Raw genomic sequence first — 14,491 nt, forward strand, 5'->3', positions numbered from 1 at the left:
TAGTCTCTTTTTTCTTTTTCTCCAGTCTCTTTTTACATTGGTGAGACTCTTGCTTAGACGTTAAATTTCTGGCATCCTGGGTTACTTTAGTATATATGATTACAAATTAGTGATCTCAGGCCTTCTTTTCCTGGATGAAACCTTCATCACACAAATATTTTTTGCTTTTGCCTCCCTGCTCTGTGCCTGGGATTACGATGATAAAGTGGTAGTCCCATCCTCTCCCAGGAACTTAGAATCTTTTGAGGAGAGCAGACTGGTAAATGAATCATTATAATACCGAGTGACATGCCCTATAGCAGGATGTTTATGAAGTGCCACAGCAGTGGAGAGGAGGATGGCACAGGGGTACCCAAGGAGTGAAGGGAAACTTGTGAGAGGAGGCATGATGTGTTTGTTTTCTGTTGCTGCATAACAAAGGACCAGAGACTTAGTGGCTTCAAACAACACCTGTTTATTAGCTCGCAGTTCTGTAGTTCAGAAGTTTGCACAGCATCCTGGCTGGGTCCTCTGGTCAGCATCACAGGCTGAAAGCAAGATGTCAGCTGGGCTGAGTGCTCATCTGAAGTACCTGGGAAAGATCTGCTCCAACCTCATTGTTGTTGGCAGAATTTGGTTCCTGGTGGTTGTAGGGTCGAGGTCCCCATTTCCTTGCAGGCAGTCAGCCAGAGCTTGCTATGGGCTCCTAGAGCCCACTGGCATTCCTTGCCGTGTGACCCCCTCCATCCTCAAAGCCAACAGCAGAGGATTTCTTGCACACCAGATCCCCCTATACATGTTGAATATCTGACTTCCATTTTTGCTACCAGCCAGAGGAAACTGTCTGCCTTTAAAGAGTTCATATGATTAGATCAGGCCCACCCAGACCCACCCAGACCCACTGTCCTACAACATAACTTAACCATAGGAGTACAGCTCATTGTATTCACAGTAGCCAGGGTTATGCAGGCCATGTCCACCAATGGGCAGGAATTTTCAGGGACACAGGAGAATCCTGCGCACCACACACGGTGAGCTAAAACTTGGTTCAGGGTATTTATTTGCTGGGAGAAATAAGGATGGAGGAGTGGGCATTCCCAAGCAGAGGGAATCAAGTATGCACAAGCTTGGAAGTGTAAAAGAACATGCCCTGTCTAGGGAATGGCAGGAGTTGCTGGCCTTGGGGTGTTGGAAGAGATGCAGGCAGGGGATAAGGCAGAGAAGGAAGAGAGCAAAAGCAAGGGTGTTGGAGCGGGCTAAATAAGTAAGGAGGTGAAGGTGTAAACCACAGCAGTGGCTGTGAAAGTGATTTGAAGAATGTCGATTGAGATGCATTCAGCTGCATTGAACAAAACACCGGGACCAAAAACAGCTTAAACAGTGAAGTTTATGTTCTCGCATAACAGAAATCCAATAGATGGGTCCAAAGTTGGTTAGGGCTGTGAATTGTTATCTCTGCAGTCAGAAGATGGCTGCCTCAGCTTCAAACATTATGACCTCCCACTCACGAAAGAGGGGAAAGCGTCTTTCTCTCTTCTCTCTCTCTCTCTTCATTTTTTGTTTTTGCTTTGTTTTGGCCACGCTGTGCAGCTTGCGGGATCTTAGTTCCCTGACCAGGGATTGAACCCAGGGCCATGGCAGTGGAAGCGCCAAGTCCTAACCACTGGACCGCCAGGGAAGTCCCTCTCTCTCTTTTTTTTTTTTTTTTGCGGTACGCGGGCTCTCACTGTCGTGGCCTCTCCCGTTGCGGAGCACAGGCTCCGGACGCGCAGGCTCAGCGGCCATGGCTCACGGGCCCAGCCGCTCCGCGGCACGTGGGATCTTCCCAGACTGGGGCACGAACCCGCGTCCCCTGCATCAGCAGGCGGACTCTCAACCACTGCGCCACCAGGGAAGCCCCCCCCTTTTTAATAAACGTTTAATTTTAGAATAGTTTTAGATTTACAGAAAAATAGAGACGATAGTACAGAGAGTTCCCATATACCCCACACCCAGTTTCCTCTGTTATTCATATTTACATTAAAATGGTACATTTGTTACAATTAGAGAACCAATATTGATACATTATCATTAACTAAAGTCCATACTTTATTCAGATTTCCTTAGTTTTTTTACTTAATGTCCCTTTTCTGTTTCAGAATCCCATCCAGGACACCACGTTACTCTTAGTCATCATGCCTCCTGAGGCTGCTCTTGGCCATGACTTGTCTTGTTTTGGATGACCTTGACAGTTCTGCGGAGTACTAGGCAGGTGTTTTGTAGAATATCCCTTCACTGTGGTATGTCTGCTGTCTTTTCTGGTGATTAGACCAGGCTTATGGGTTTGGGGGATGCAGAGCACAGAGGTAACGTGCCATTCTCACCACAGCCTGTCAAGGATACATCCTACCCACATGATTTATGACTGTTGAGCTTGACCTTGATTGCCTGTTTGAGGTCTGGTTCGTCAGGTTTCTACAGTCTTTTTGCCCCCCTTTCCATACTGTACTGTCTGCAGAGGAGGCACCGTGCTCACACCTGAGGAGTGGGGAGACATGCTCCACTCCCTGGAGTGCAGAGTATCGACATGAGTTCCATAGAATTCTTCTGCGTGGGAGATGTGTCCCTTCTACCTCAGTTACTTACTTATACAGTCATTTATTTACATTACTATGAACTCGCGGGTATTTATGTTTTACTCTGGTTTATAACCCAGTACCACATTATTTTGTTCGAGTAGCTCCAGATTTGGGCATTAGGAGATCTTTCCATCGACTCCTGTGACCCTTTGACATACCCCCATCACTGTGCGGGTTTTGTTTTGTTTTTGTTTTTGTTTTACTTTTTTGAGCACTCCCTTACTTTCTTGCCTTCACAGATGTGCCAGATTCATCTTGACTATTTCCTGACCCAGTCATAGATTCAGCCATTTCTCCAAGGAGCCCTGGTTTCTTTGATTGGGGGATGACATTAGAAACAAAGATCTGAGGCTGGGTATGCTTGGGACTCTCTTTTCATTAAGGATGATCTCACATCAGCCCCCCTCCCCCCCAGAAGACTGCCTCTTTTGTTTTTGCAGCAAGGTCAGCTAATGGTGGCCCCAAATTCATCCCTTTCTTTCCCAAGTCATCAGATTTTAGCTGAGTACATAGGCACCCCCCCCCATAATAAAGAGTTCATTTCCCAGTCTCCCTTGCAGCTAAATGTGGCTGTGTGACTAAGTAAGTACTGGCTAAAGGGAAATCAGTGGACGTGTCTAGTCCAAGTACTTGCCTTGAGAGACCCTTCCTCAGCAGACCACTGCTTTTGCCCCTCCGTCTTCATCCTCTCCTCCATTCTGGAAGACCTCCTGGCCATCTTGGAGAGTGAGGACAAGGGGCCACACACAGGAATGGTGGAGCTGGAAGCAGAGCCCCCTTCCCAGTCTGTACTTTCTCATGAGAGAGGAGTAAATACCTGTCACCAGTAGCAGAACCTACTCCTAATAGCATCTCATCGGCAGGAGCTGGGCCACGTGCCTGTGCCTGCAGAGGACTCGGCTTGGCTATGATGGGTTCAGCCCATATGAGGCCCACACTGGGGCTGGGCACACGGCCAGGCCACATCTGGACAGAAAGCCAGGTTAGGTTACAGGGGAGCCGCGGGATGGATGGCTGTTGCATAGTGTTGCATAGTTGCACAGTGTCTGCCTGAGAAGCGCGTGGAGAGTCAGGACTCGGGGAGCCAGAGCAGGACCCCTAAGCGTATCTTGTACTGTGTAAATGATCGGTGGCGTGTCTATTATTCTTATAATCCTCAGGGCAGTTGCGGTGGAAACGCACTTTGCTGTTTCAAAAAGCAAAACATTAGTAAGGTACATCTCCTGATCGAAGTGCACAGTGCTTCCACAACCAAAGAAAAGTCATTTCTGGGATTTCTGCTGCTTGGAACTGCCCGAGAAGTTTTCTGAGTTTGGTAAAAGGCCATATGAAGGATTTCTAACAGAGGATTATCTTAAATTTTCTGTGATCTTGATCATCTCCAGTTCTTCTGTTTATCTGTTGCTCATACATACATTTCTTTAAAATTATATTTGTTACATATCTTCTGCTATACATAGTAATAGAAAATGTGGAAAACACAAGAGAAAACACCCTCTAATTCCTTCTGTAGCTGTATTTCCATCCAATCTTTTCTCTTCGCGCAGATCTTTGCTGAGGAGTTGTTTTTTATTTTTAGATACATTTTAAGATAGTTTTCAGGTAGTTGTGCGTGTAATTTTATAGCCTGCTTTTTTCACTTAACACAGCGTTAAGTAGTTTGACTTTATTTTCCTTATACTTGCAAACAGAAATTTGAATCGCTGGTATGTATACTTAAAACTTTGCCTTTATTCTAATCTTTTCAATGAAACATGTTCATAAAATGGATCTATGTGGAGCCAATGACAGCTTCATGGCTGCTGTGGAACCGAGAGAGAGATTTCTCTCTCTCTTAGAGAGAGATTTCTTTTTGCCCTTAGTATCTGAGGCAAAGAGAGAACGACCACAGGAGATCCCAATGCTAACCTAAGTCTGAGAAGTGAACCTCATACTACAGGGAATGACTGTCCCTTTCGCATCCCCTTAGCCCTGGTCCCAGCATGAGCTAATTTTGCTTATAGTGCCAACGGAATATTATGGGTTACCGTTGGGGGAGAACTTCCTATTTTGGAAAAGGACCCATAGGTATTTAAATCATATGGTTTATCCGCATTAGTGCATTCTAAGACTTTATAGTAAAAGATATGCTTTTAAGACATCAAACTGTGAAAAATAATAACCAGGTTTTCTAGCAGGTGGCTGTTTGCTTGGGGCCTCCTGGTGCCCCCCACCGCCGCCGCACACACCGCGGGCCCCTCGCTTCTGACTTCTGTCAGCACAAAGAGGACTGGCTGCCCCCTCCCTTGCTCCTGTTTGTGCCGTCTTCTTATTCTCTTCCTGTGCCTCTTTCTCCTTCTCTTGCTGCCTCTTCCCCACTCTCTTTAATTCACCAAGTATTATCACTTAGTTTTCACAAACATCCTGAGTAGCTCAGCAGAATTATTATTCTCATTTGCCTGTGAGGAAAAAGTGGCAGAGAAAGGTTGGAGTTACTGTCACCACGTCCCTGGGACACCTCATGAAGCAGCCCTGAACTGGAGTCCACCTGTCCGGTCCTCCCTCGTGCCTGATGTCTCACGTGGCTCCCTGTTGCCAGGTCCCTCCCTGATCGCCTAACGCCCGGGGGTTCCTCCCAGCACCAGGGCTCTGCTCTCCAGGTTCAGCCTCGTCATTCCTGAAACCATTGGTCCTTCACTCCAAGCCTTCCCAGCCCCCTCTCAGAGCTGCTCTGCAGGACTCCAAGCCCCCGCGGTGCACCATCAAGGGGGCTGGCACCAGCAGAGGTGAGTTAAGGGTCAGTCATCTTCATCCTTAGGGCTCATCACACCCCTCAACCCAGTGTGACGTAGCTCCTTCGGCAGATGGTTTCTACAAGTCAAATCACGAAGGTTGGGGGCCTTTCTTCCACTGGTTCTTCATCAGAGGCCAGCCTCGCTGAAGCTGAGCGGGGCAGGGTTCAGTGTCTCAAGAGACAGCAGTGCCACTGAACCTTCAGGCCCTCCAGACTGCTCAGACCAGTCTCAGAGAGTGGGGCTCCCTGTGTCCTCAAACGGTGGCCGCCCTGCCATGGCCAGGCCTGGTAGCTCTGGCCAGGCTGAGCCACACAGAACCCTGGAGTTAGCAGACACCAGTGCCCGCTCTTCTCAGCCCAGTTTGCTTAGCATCCTCATCTGAAGACAGAAGAAGGCATCCTGCCCCAGGACTGTGGTGGACACCGCGGGGTAAGGCACGTGGAAGCCACTGGAAACGGACAGCACTTGTCTGCACCTGCTGCCCACAGAAAGCCCAGCACTGCCCCCTCCCCACTAGACTAAGAGCCAGCGAGCCCTTCAGAATGGAGGGCTTCCAGCACGACCGGCAGGCACAGTCATTTTCAGGGAGACCAACTCTGAGATTGTGTCCCCACGAGACGAGTCACCACCTCTCATTCCTGGAGTCACGCGGATAATCAGGCTCTCATGAGCCAGTTGACGGTCAGCCTTAAGCACAGCACAGGGTCTGTGCCAGGAGAAATCTGGGCAGTCTTCTGTCGCCATGGGAGACACAACCTACCACCTGGAGGCCCTGAGACAACCCTTCCCCGGCTGGGCCTGCCCCTGCTCTCCCTGACCCTCTACCACCGTCCTTGAGAACCAGCCTCTCAGGTCCTCTGCCCTGGAAGTAATTCACGCCAAAGCAGGAAGAGCTGAAAGATGTTATCCCTGGAGGTTTATAAAATTATGAAGCTGTAGAGAGATTGCTGAGCAGACAAACTGCACTGTGGTTGGCTTGGATTCCCACACCCAGTGAACCTGGCTCTGACTACAGATTCTCTTACAGGCCGATGCCTGACTTCGCTGCGCCCTCACTTGCAAGTCCAGTCTCTGGTCCATACCTCTCACCTAACCCTGCTGCCTTAAGATCCCGTAGCTTGAGGGGGCCTAGAAGTCAGACATCCCAGTGACGATGAGTATGTCTAATGCCCTAGTCTTGGTTTCTGTTTGCCATTCTCCACTAAGGGGACCAGGGCTGGTGCAGAAGTGTGAGAGCCCGGACCATCGTACACCAGAGAGTAAGGAAGTGCTCAGAAAACCATGAGGGTGTGTTAAAAGGACTCAGGAGTCAGCTTAAAGGGACTGCTTCTGGCCAGATGTGGGACATGGTGAACATTAAAACAGTGATAGTAATGAATTCTATCCCATATCATAAAATAAACCATGGGGCATACTGACACGTGAAGGAGCCGCAGAAGAATGTCAACCAACAAATGTAAAAGGAATGGTGGAGTTAGGAAATTCACGTTGGATATTCAAACTGGTGGGTGAAAGCTTGATGAGGTACAGGATACTTATTTCAAAGTCTCTCAAACTACTAATTACAAAGGGGGAATAGTCACTTTACAGTGGAGAAACCCGGCAAACACCACCTTTACCAAACAAACACCCTGCAGCCCTGCTGTTTAAGCTTCCAGGAGTCACCTGCTGAAGTGCCCTCCAGGAGTGACCTTTGTCCCTGTGCATATGGTGTGCTCAGCAGCTTATGCTCCGTGTCAGGCTATGAACTTGAATGCAGCTGAATTCAGCCCACGTACGCGTCACTACAGTGATTACTGACCAAAGAGGTACTTTCAACTCAAAAAATACCTGTTTTCTGTGGGTGGCCACTTGGCATACAGGTCAGACTTGACTTTGAATTTCTGCCAAACTGTGGGAGCTCAGGCAAGCTGCTTAACCTCTCTGAGCTTCACTCTTCCATGTATATAATGGAGATCATAATAATAATACCTATTAAATGAATCAGCAATTCCACTCCTAGGATTTCCTCAAGAGAAATGAAATCATATGTCCACACAAAGGCTTCTACATCTATGTTCATAGCCGCTTTTCTCAGGAGAGCCCCAAACCAGAAACAATCCAACTATTCATCAACTGATTAGCAGAGAAAGGAACAAACCAGTGCTCATATGAATGAATTTCAAAAGCGTTATGCTAAGTGAAAGAAGCCAGACAGAAGACTTCAGAGTACAGGATTCCATTTATATGAAAGTCTAGAGGTAAAGCTCTAGTGGTCAGTGGTTGCCAGGGGCCAAGAGGGGAGGATTGTCTACAGAGGGGTGATGGGAATGTTCTATGTCATGAACATTGTGGTGGCGGTGATTAAAAGCTTGTATACTTTTGTCAAAACTCGTCAAATTGTACACATAAAATTGCTGAATTTTGTTGTATGTCAGTTAAGCCTAATAAAACTGACTTTAAAATACCTGCATTACAATGTCGCTGTGAGGGTTAATGGAATGATATATATGCAGCCCCAAGTTCAGCGCCTGAGTAGGACAGGAATCCTAAAATAATAGCTGCTAACTGCGCACGCAGTCTTCGGCCAAGCAGGCAAGTGTGCAGAGGAGAGGCCGCCCAGGGACGTTCGCAGCTAAATTGAGTAACCAGGTGATGCGAGGTGGCGTAAGGAAAGCGCGGGTGCGCAGGTTCGAGGAGAGGAGCCGCGGAGTCCTGCAGACCCACGCAGGGCGCTGTCACCGCCCTCGAGGCACCAAGAGGAGCAGAAGCCCCTCGTGCCCCTGGGAAATGGGCACGCACTCTCATCGTGGAACCATCCTGTGTCCTCCGATTCGGCCTCAGGGAGCCCTGCCCGGGCACCACCTCACGCAGCCGAAATGGTGAAAGTCCACGCTGCCTGCCGCCGCCCACGCCTTGGGCCGCCCCTCCCTCCACCCTGCCCCTCGTAGACTCGTCCCATTCATCGCCCGGGCAGAGCCCCGCATCCACCCCGGGAAGTCCGCATTCACTCCGGTCTGGAAGCTCTTAGCCCGAGGGTCAAACCTCCTGCCCCAGAAAAAGCCGGAGGGAAGGCTGCGGGGCCGGGGCTGGAGGGGAGGGGCAGGGGAAAGACAGCAGCGCCATAGACAGCCTCACTGTTACAGCGAGGGATCCCAGAGTGTTTATGTGTGTTGTGTCTTGTTGCTTGGCAACCAGGTCTGGGCCGCGAGCAGGCTGGGGAGGAGGGGGTCTCCTTGCTGGAGTGGGTTGCTGTGACTCATCCCTGCACACTGTGGCCCCTGGGACTAGGTTGCCAGGTACACGTCGTTTCAGGCTGGGTGCAGCCAGCCGGGGCTCTTCTCGTGGAACCGAGTCTGGAGCAGCGCCAGCTCCTAGGAGGTACATGGGCTACCTAGTCAGACCACCAATGGGCTCCTGGTTCTGCCAGCTGTGTAGCCTCGGGCAAGTCCCTTAACCTCTCTGACCTCAGCCTCCTCATCTGTAAAGGAAGAGTATGAGATCACATTTAGAGTGACCCCTAACTGGGGGCTTACAACAGACTTTAAATACATTACCTCATTCACACTTACCCCCGCCCCCAACTTGACAATGAGGAAACTGTAGTCCAGGGCAAAGTTGACTAACTTTCCTAAAATCACCTGATTTGTAGGTGGAAGAAGCAGGATTCCAATTGGATCTGTGTGGTACAGCACCCTGCCTTTTCACTGTGACACCCCACCTCAGGTGCTCAGATACCTGGCCCCTCCAAGGGGTTCAGGGACTGAGTTCCTGAGCTCAGCCTGAAGCGACTCTCCAGGGCAGACCCTCAGAGGATGGAGGGCTGGAGAATTCCCTCTGATGTCAGGGCCAGGCCTCGGACTAGCATGGATGGTCCCCGCACTTGGCTGGGAGAGGCTGCAGCTGCCTTCATGCCTCGGCTTGCCTCCTCTAACTGGAAAGCGGGCTTCTCATTGTGGTGGCTTCTCTTGTTGCGGGACCAGGGATCGAACCCGTGTCCCCTGCACTGGCAGGTGGATTCCCAACCACTGTGCCACCAGGGAAGTGCCCCCTTTTCTATTCTTTTTTTTTTTTCTGCGGTATGCGGGCCTCTCACTGTTGTGGCCTCTCCCACTGTGGAGCACAGGCTCCGGACGCGCAGGCCCAGTGGCCATGGCTCATGTGCCCAGCCACTCCGCAGCATGTGGGATCTTCCCGGACCGGGGCACGAACCCGCGTCCCCTGCCTCGGCAGGCGGACTCTCAACCACTGCGCCACCAGGGAAGCCCCCCTTTTCTATTCTTGAGTCAACTTACCGGGTGTCTTTCAAGTGCTGCACGGTGTCAGATTTTGACCAGTTTCCTTAGAGCTGCAGGCATCTCTTGAGTCAGGGTAAAGGATACAGATCTGGCCATGTCACTCTGTTACCGACCAGGGTTCTTGGCCTCCTTAATAAATAGAAATTGATAAGAGGCCAGGCAAGGCTTTATTGGGGCCCCTGCTAGAGCAGGAGGGAGCGAGAACAACCAACAGGTTCCCTTGCTTGCTCCCTCCCGGGGGGAGTGTGAGGTGTGGGGAGTGGACTGGTTCCTCATATGGGGTGAGGGGAGGGGTGTGCCCAGGGGTCTGGCTGGAGGGGCGGCTGAGGCGATCTGCCCACCCCCTTGGTGGTGCTGCATGCAGGGGGCACGCGCAGTACCCTGCTTTTGCTCCCAGCTCTTCAGAAGTGGCCCCTGGGATTTTGGTCTTTTTGTATCGTATTGTCCATAATTTGCCCCAGCTGCGCATGCACACAGTTATTTTTAGTTTCTTTGTATTTAGTTTCTCTGTATTTAGTCTCTCATAGTTTCTTTGTACCTGTTGCAAACAACACTGAGGAGATGTTTGTCCAGGTGCAAGCACTGCAGCAATGGGTCCCAGGTCCCAGGTCCCAGCCTGTTTCAATTCCCCTTCACAGAGCACCTCGGTGGCCTCCTTGCCCACGGATGAAGTTTAAACTCCATTGTGTGGCAGGCAGACAAGGCTTCCATCCTGGGGCTACTGCATCTCTAGCCCCTCTTGTCATTCTCATCACACCTTGCTCTCCAGACCCCAAATCCTCAACCAGTCCCACCTCTCAGGCCTGCAGGTCTCCCACAGACTGGGTCCTCTCCTCCCTTTCCCTCCGCAGGCCTCCCCGCCATGCTCTCCTGAAGCCCTCCCCAGCCTTCCTGGGCTGGATGCTTCCTAGGCTCACTAGGACTCAGGCAGGTAGGTCTCAGCTGCCCCATTTTCCAGGGGAGGAAACTGAGGCTCAGAAAGATGACTTTCCAACGGTCACACTCCCATCCTACCAGGCTGACAGCCCTCACTCCCACCCTGTTCATCTCTGTCACTGCAAGGTCCTCTGTGTCTGCTTCTACGGCTGCCTCCCGATGAGACTGAGAGCACCCCAAAGGCGAAGTACCCCACCTCCATCGTGCATGCCTGCTTCTGCCTAGGACCAGCTGTGCGTATTTGCTGAGTAAGTGGATGCATGGGGAGGTGAAGGACAAAAAGTTTATTTTATCTTAAAGGGCCTAAAGCCTCCAACATTAGGAATTTGAGGCTATCGACTAAGGGCAGGAAATCTCTGATTCATGACCCTTAGGCTAATTTCATCCAGCTCTGGACACTTTTTAAAAATCTACTCTTATTTTTCAGACCTATTTCTCCCCAATAGCTGTAAAAATTGTTTTAAAGGCCATAAGCAAATGTATCCTGAGAAGCTGCGGCAGTTTGGGCCCTCACTCCCCTTCTTGGGGCCTCAGTTTCCCTGTTTGCACAACAAGAAGCTGGCCTAGAGGGGTGTTTTTCAAACTTCAGGTCCTGATCCATTCATTAGTATGTTGCAAAATCAAAGTAGGGGGAAATAACCTGCATGGGGTAGAAAGTGTCACACACAACAAGAGTGACTATTGTGTTGTGAGATTTTAAGTTGAATGTGTGTCTCTATGGTAGGACATCTTGTAAAATATATTTTTTTTATTTTTTATTGTGGGTGACAATCAGAAGAGTTTGAAAGCCCCTGTCCCTCTGAGCCCCGAGGCTTTCATCATTCGGAACTGGAGTGCAGGTGGACTGCTCCCCCCCAACACACACACACATTTTGTGGTCGGTGAAACCCACTGTAACAATCCAGCCACATCCCCTCTGCTGTTGTTCAGTTTGAGAAAAAGGAAACAATATAGACATTGTTAAAGAAAAAAAACAGAATAGATCTTTTCTGTTCTGTTTTAAAAATAATAGATGATGTGGTTTAAAAAAAAAAAAAATTCAAGCAGTACTGATGCAAGGGAAAAAAGAAAAATCATCCTCTCCCTTTCAACTCCCGGCCCCAGGTGCACCCCAGAGGCAAGCTCTGCGTGGAGCCCAATGGAGGGGCACTGCCGCTCTGAATCCATCCTTTTATCCGAATGGAGGCCAGGTCCCCACAGGTGCTCCCAGCCAAGGACTGAGGGACCCAGCTGCCCTCCCTCGCTCTGGTTCGCTGTCAGTCTCACACTCTGTGTGCCCCCTGCCTCTCTTCTCGGCCCTGCACAGTTTGCTCCTCGCCTTCCCAAGCTGCCCCAACGGCAGCTCAGTTCTGCATTTTCATTTAACCCAGTTAAATCTGACTCATGCTTAGATCTTACTTTCTAAATACGTTCTCCAGTGAAACAAACCAGGGCTCCTAGAGAAAGGGTTGATCGCAGCTCTGGAGCAGGGAAAGTACAAGATGAGCCTGCAACATCTTGTGTCAGACAATAAGGAAGTGCTCCAAGGATGACGGGGCACATCACAGACACAGGGACCAACCCAAAGGAGCTCCCAATAGCCAAATGTGGTGCAATCTGAGCAAAAATAAAAAGGTGATAGTAATGGACTGTAACCTATAGAATGAAATAAACATCCAAAAGTCCATACAGATATAGAAATAATGGAATAAATACATAAATGGGGGAAAGAGACAGCTCTTTTTTACAGCAGAATTCCAAAGAACAAATGTAGAAAGAACAATGGTAATAGGAAAATCACCATTTGGTTAAAAAAAAACACCACACAGTAATAACTCTTGCAAACAAGAATCACTGATGGGGGACTTCCCTGGTGGCACAGTGGTTGAGAATCTGCCTGCCAATGCAGGGGACACGGGTTCGATCCCTGGTCCGGGAAGATCCCACATGCCGTGGAGCAACTAAGCCTGTGCACCACAACTACTGCGCCTGCGCTCTAGAGACCGCGAGCCACAGCTACTGAGCCCACGTGCCACAACTACTGAAGCGCATGCGCCTAGAGCCCATGCTCCGTAACAAGAGAAGCCACCGCAATGAGAAGCCCGCGCACCGCAACAAAGAGTAGCCCCCGCTCGCCGCTATTAGAGAAAGCCTGTGCACAGCAATGGAGATCCAATGCAGCTATAAATAAATAAATTTTTTTAAAAATCACTGATGGATGCTAAAATTAGAAGGAAAATGTAAGAGGAGAAACAGGACATTTACATAGTCATAAAGATTCTCCCCACAGGCTGTTTATTAATTACAAAGGAAAACAGTAACTTTACAGTGGAGAAACCTCAGGAAGACATCACTTTAACTAAGTGATCAAAGTTACCATGACTAGTACAGGCGTACCTGGGAGATATTTTGGTTTAGGTTGCAGACCACTGCAACAAAGCGAATATTGCTACAAAGCGAGTCACACTTTATTTTCCCAGTGCATACAAACGTTATGTTTACACTATACCTTAGTCAATTAAGTGTGCAATAGCATTGTGTCTAAAAAAAACCAATGTACATACCTTAATTTAAACACACTTCATTGCTAAAAAAAAAAGTGCTATCTTCTGGGCTTTCAGCGAGTGGTAGTAGGAACGTGAAAGGTCAATGACCACAGACAACCATAACAAACATAATAGTAAGGAAAAGTCTGAACTATTGTAAGAATTGCCAAAACATGACACAGAGACACAAAGTGAGCAAATGCTGTTGGAAAAATGGTGCCACAAGACTTACTTGATGCTAGGTTGGCACAAACTTTCAGTTTGTGAAAAATGCAATAAAGTGCAATAAAGCAAAGAGCAATAAAACGAGGTATTCCTGTAATTAGACACATCAACAACACCTGATGTGGTGTCCTGAGACAGGCACAACATTGCTTCCATGGCATCCTTGCCCAAAATGCATAACCTCAATCTATGAATGAACAAACATCAGACAAACCGAAAGTGAGTAATGTCTTACAAAACAACTGGCCAAACTGCCACAGTGGCAAGGACTGTGGAACTGTCCCAGATGGGAGGAGACCCAGGAGACATGACGTGTGGGATTTTCAAAATAAAAACACTGGGTGCTGGTAGCCAGCATCAAAAGGGTACAGCCTACAGGATGGCAACTCAAGGCTGCCCCGAATGCTAATTCTTTGGCTTCATCCCAGGGGCAGAGCGGAGGGTGGCTGGAGTTGTCTATGGGGAGGGGGAGGGAAGGGGGAGGGGGAGGAAGGCCAAGTACGTGAACTTGGTGGTGGGTACAGGACTGTTACATTTGTTCCTGACACCTCTGTGTAGGTTTGAAATGTTTTTAAATAAAAATTTTGAAGTAAAATATATACAACAGAATTCAAACACCACAGTGAAAAGTCTTCTTCCCATCCCCAAGTTCCTCCCCTCCCCCGCCCCACCGCCCTTCCCCACTCCTAGGTTATCACAGTTACAGAGGATTCGATGCACATCAGATAAGAACAAACAGGTATGTGTACTTATTGCCCGTAGATGTTGGGGGCTCTGTCTTCGGTCACAGGAAGTCAAGGAGGGTCATGATGCGTGAGAGCCAGGAAGTTTCTGCCAACAGGTGAAGAAGGTCCTTTCCTGCTGCTGTGTTTTGTATTGAAGACAGAAAAGACAGATATGTCTGGATATCATCAAACACATTGGTGTTGCACTAATAGGTAGGTCAAAAGATCAACTGAGTGTTTCATGATCATCAATTTTTAAAAATAGGAAAGATATTCTAAGAAAAAACGGGAATACAGTAGATGAAACAAGATGGACAAAACGTTCATTGTGAAGCTGAGGGACCGGTACATGGAAGCTGATTACATTATTCTACTTTTCTGTGTTTGAGACTTTCCACAATCGTTTCTGTAAAACTGTATCTCCTGGCAGCT

Source organism: Globicephala melas, chromosome 7, assembly GCF_963455315.2.
Source record: "Globicephala melas chromosome 7, mGloMel1.2, whole genome shotgun sequence".
NCBI lineage: Eukaryota > Metazoa > Chordata > Mammalia > Artiodactyla > Delphinidae > Globicephala > Globicephala melas.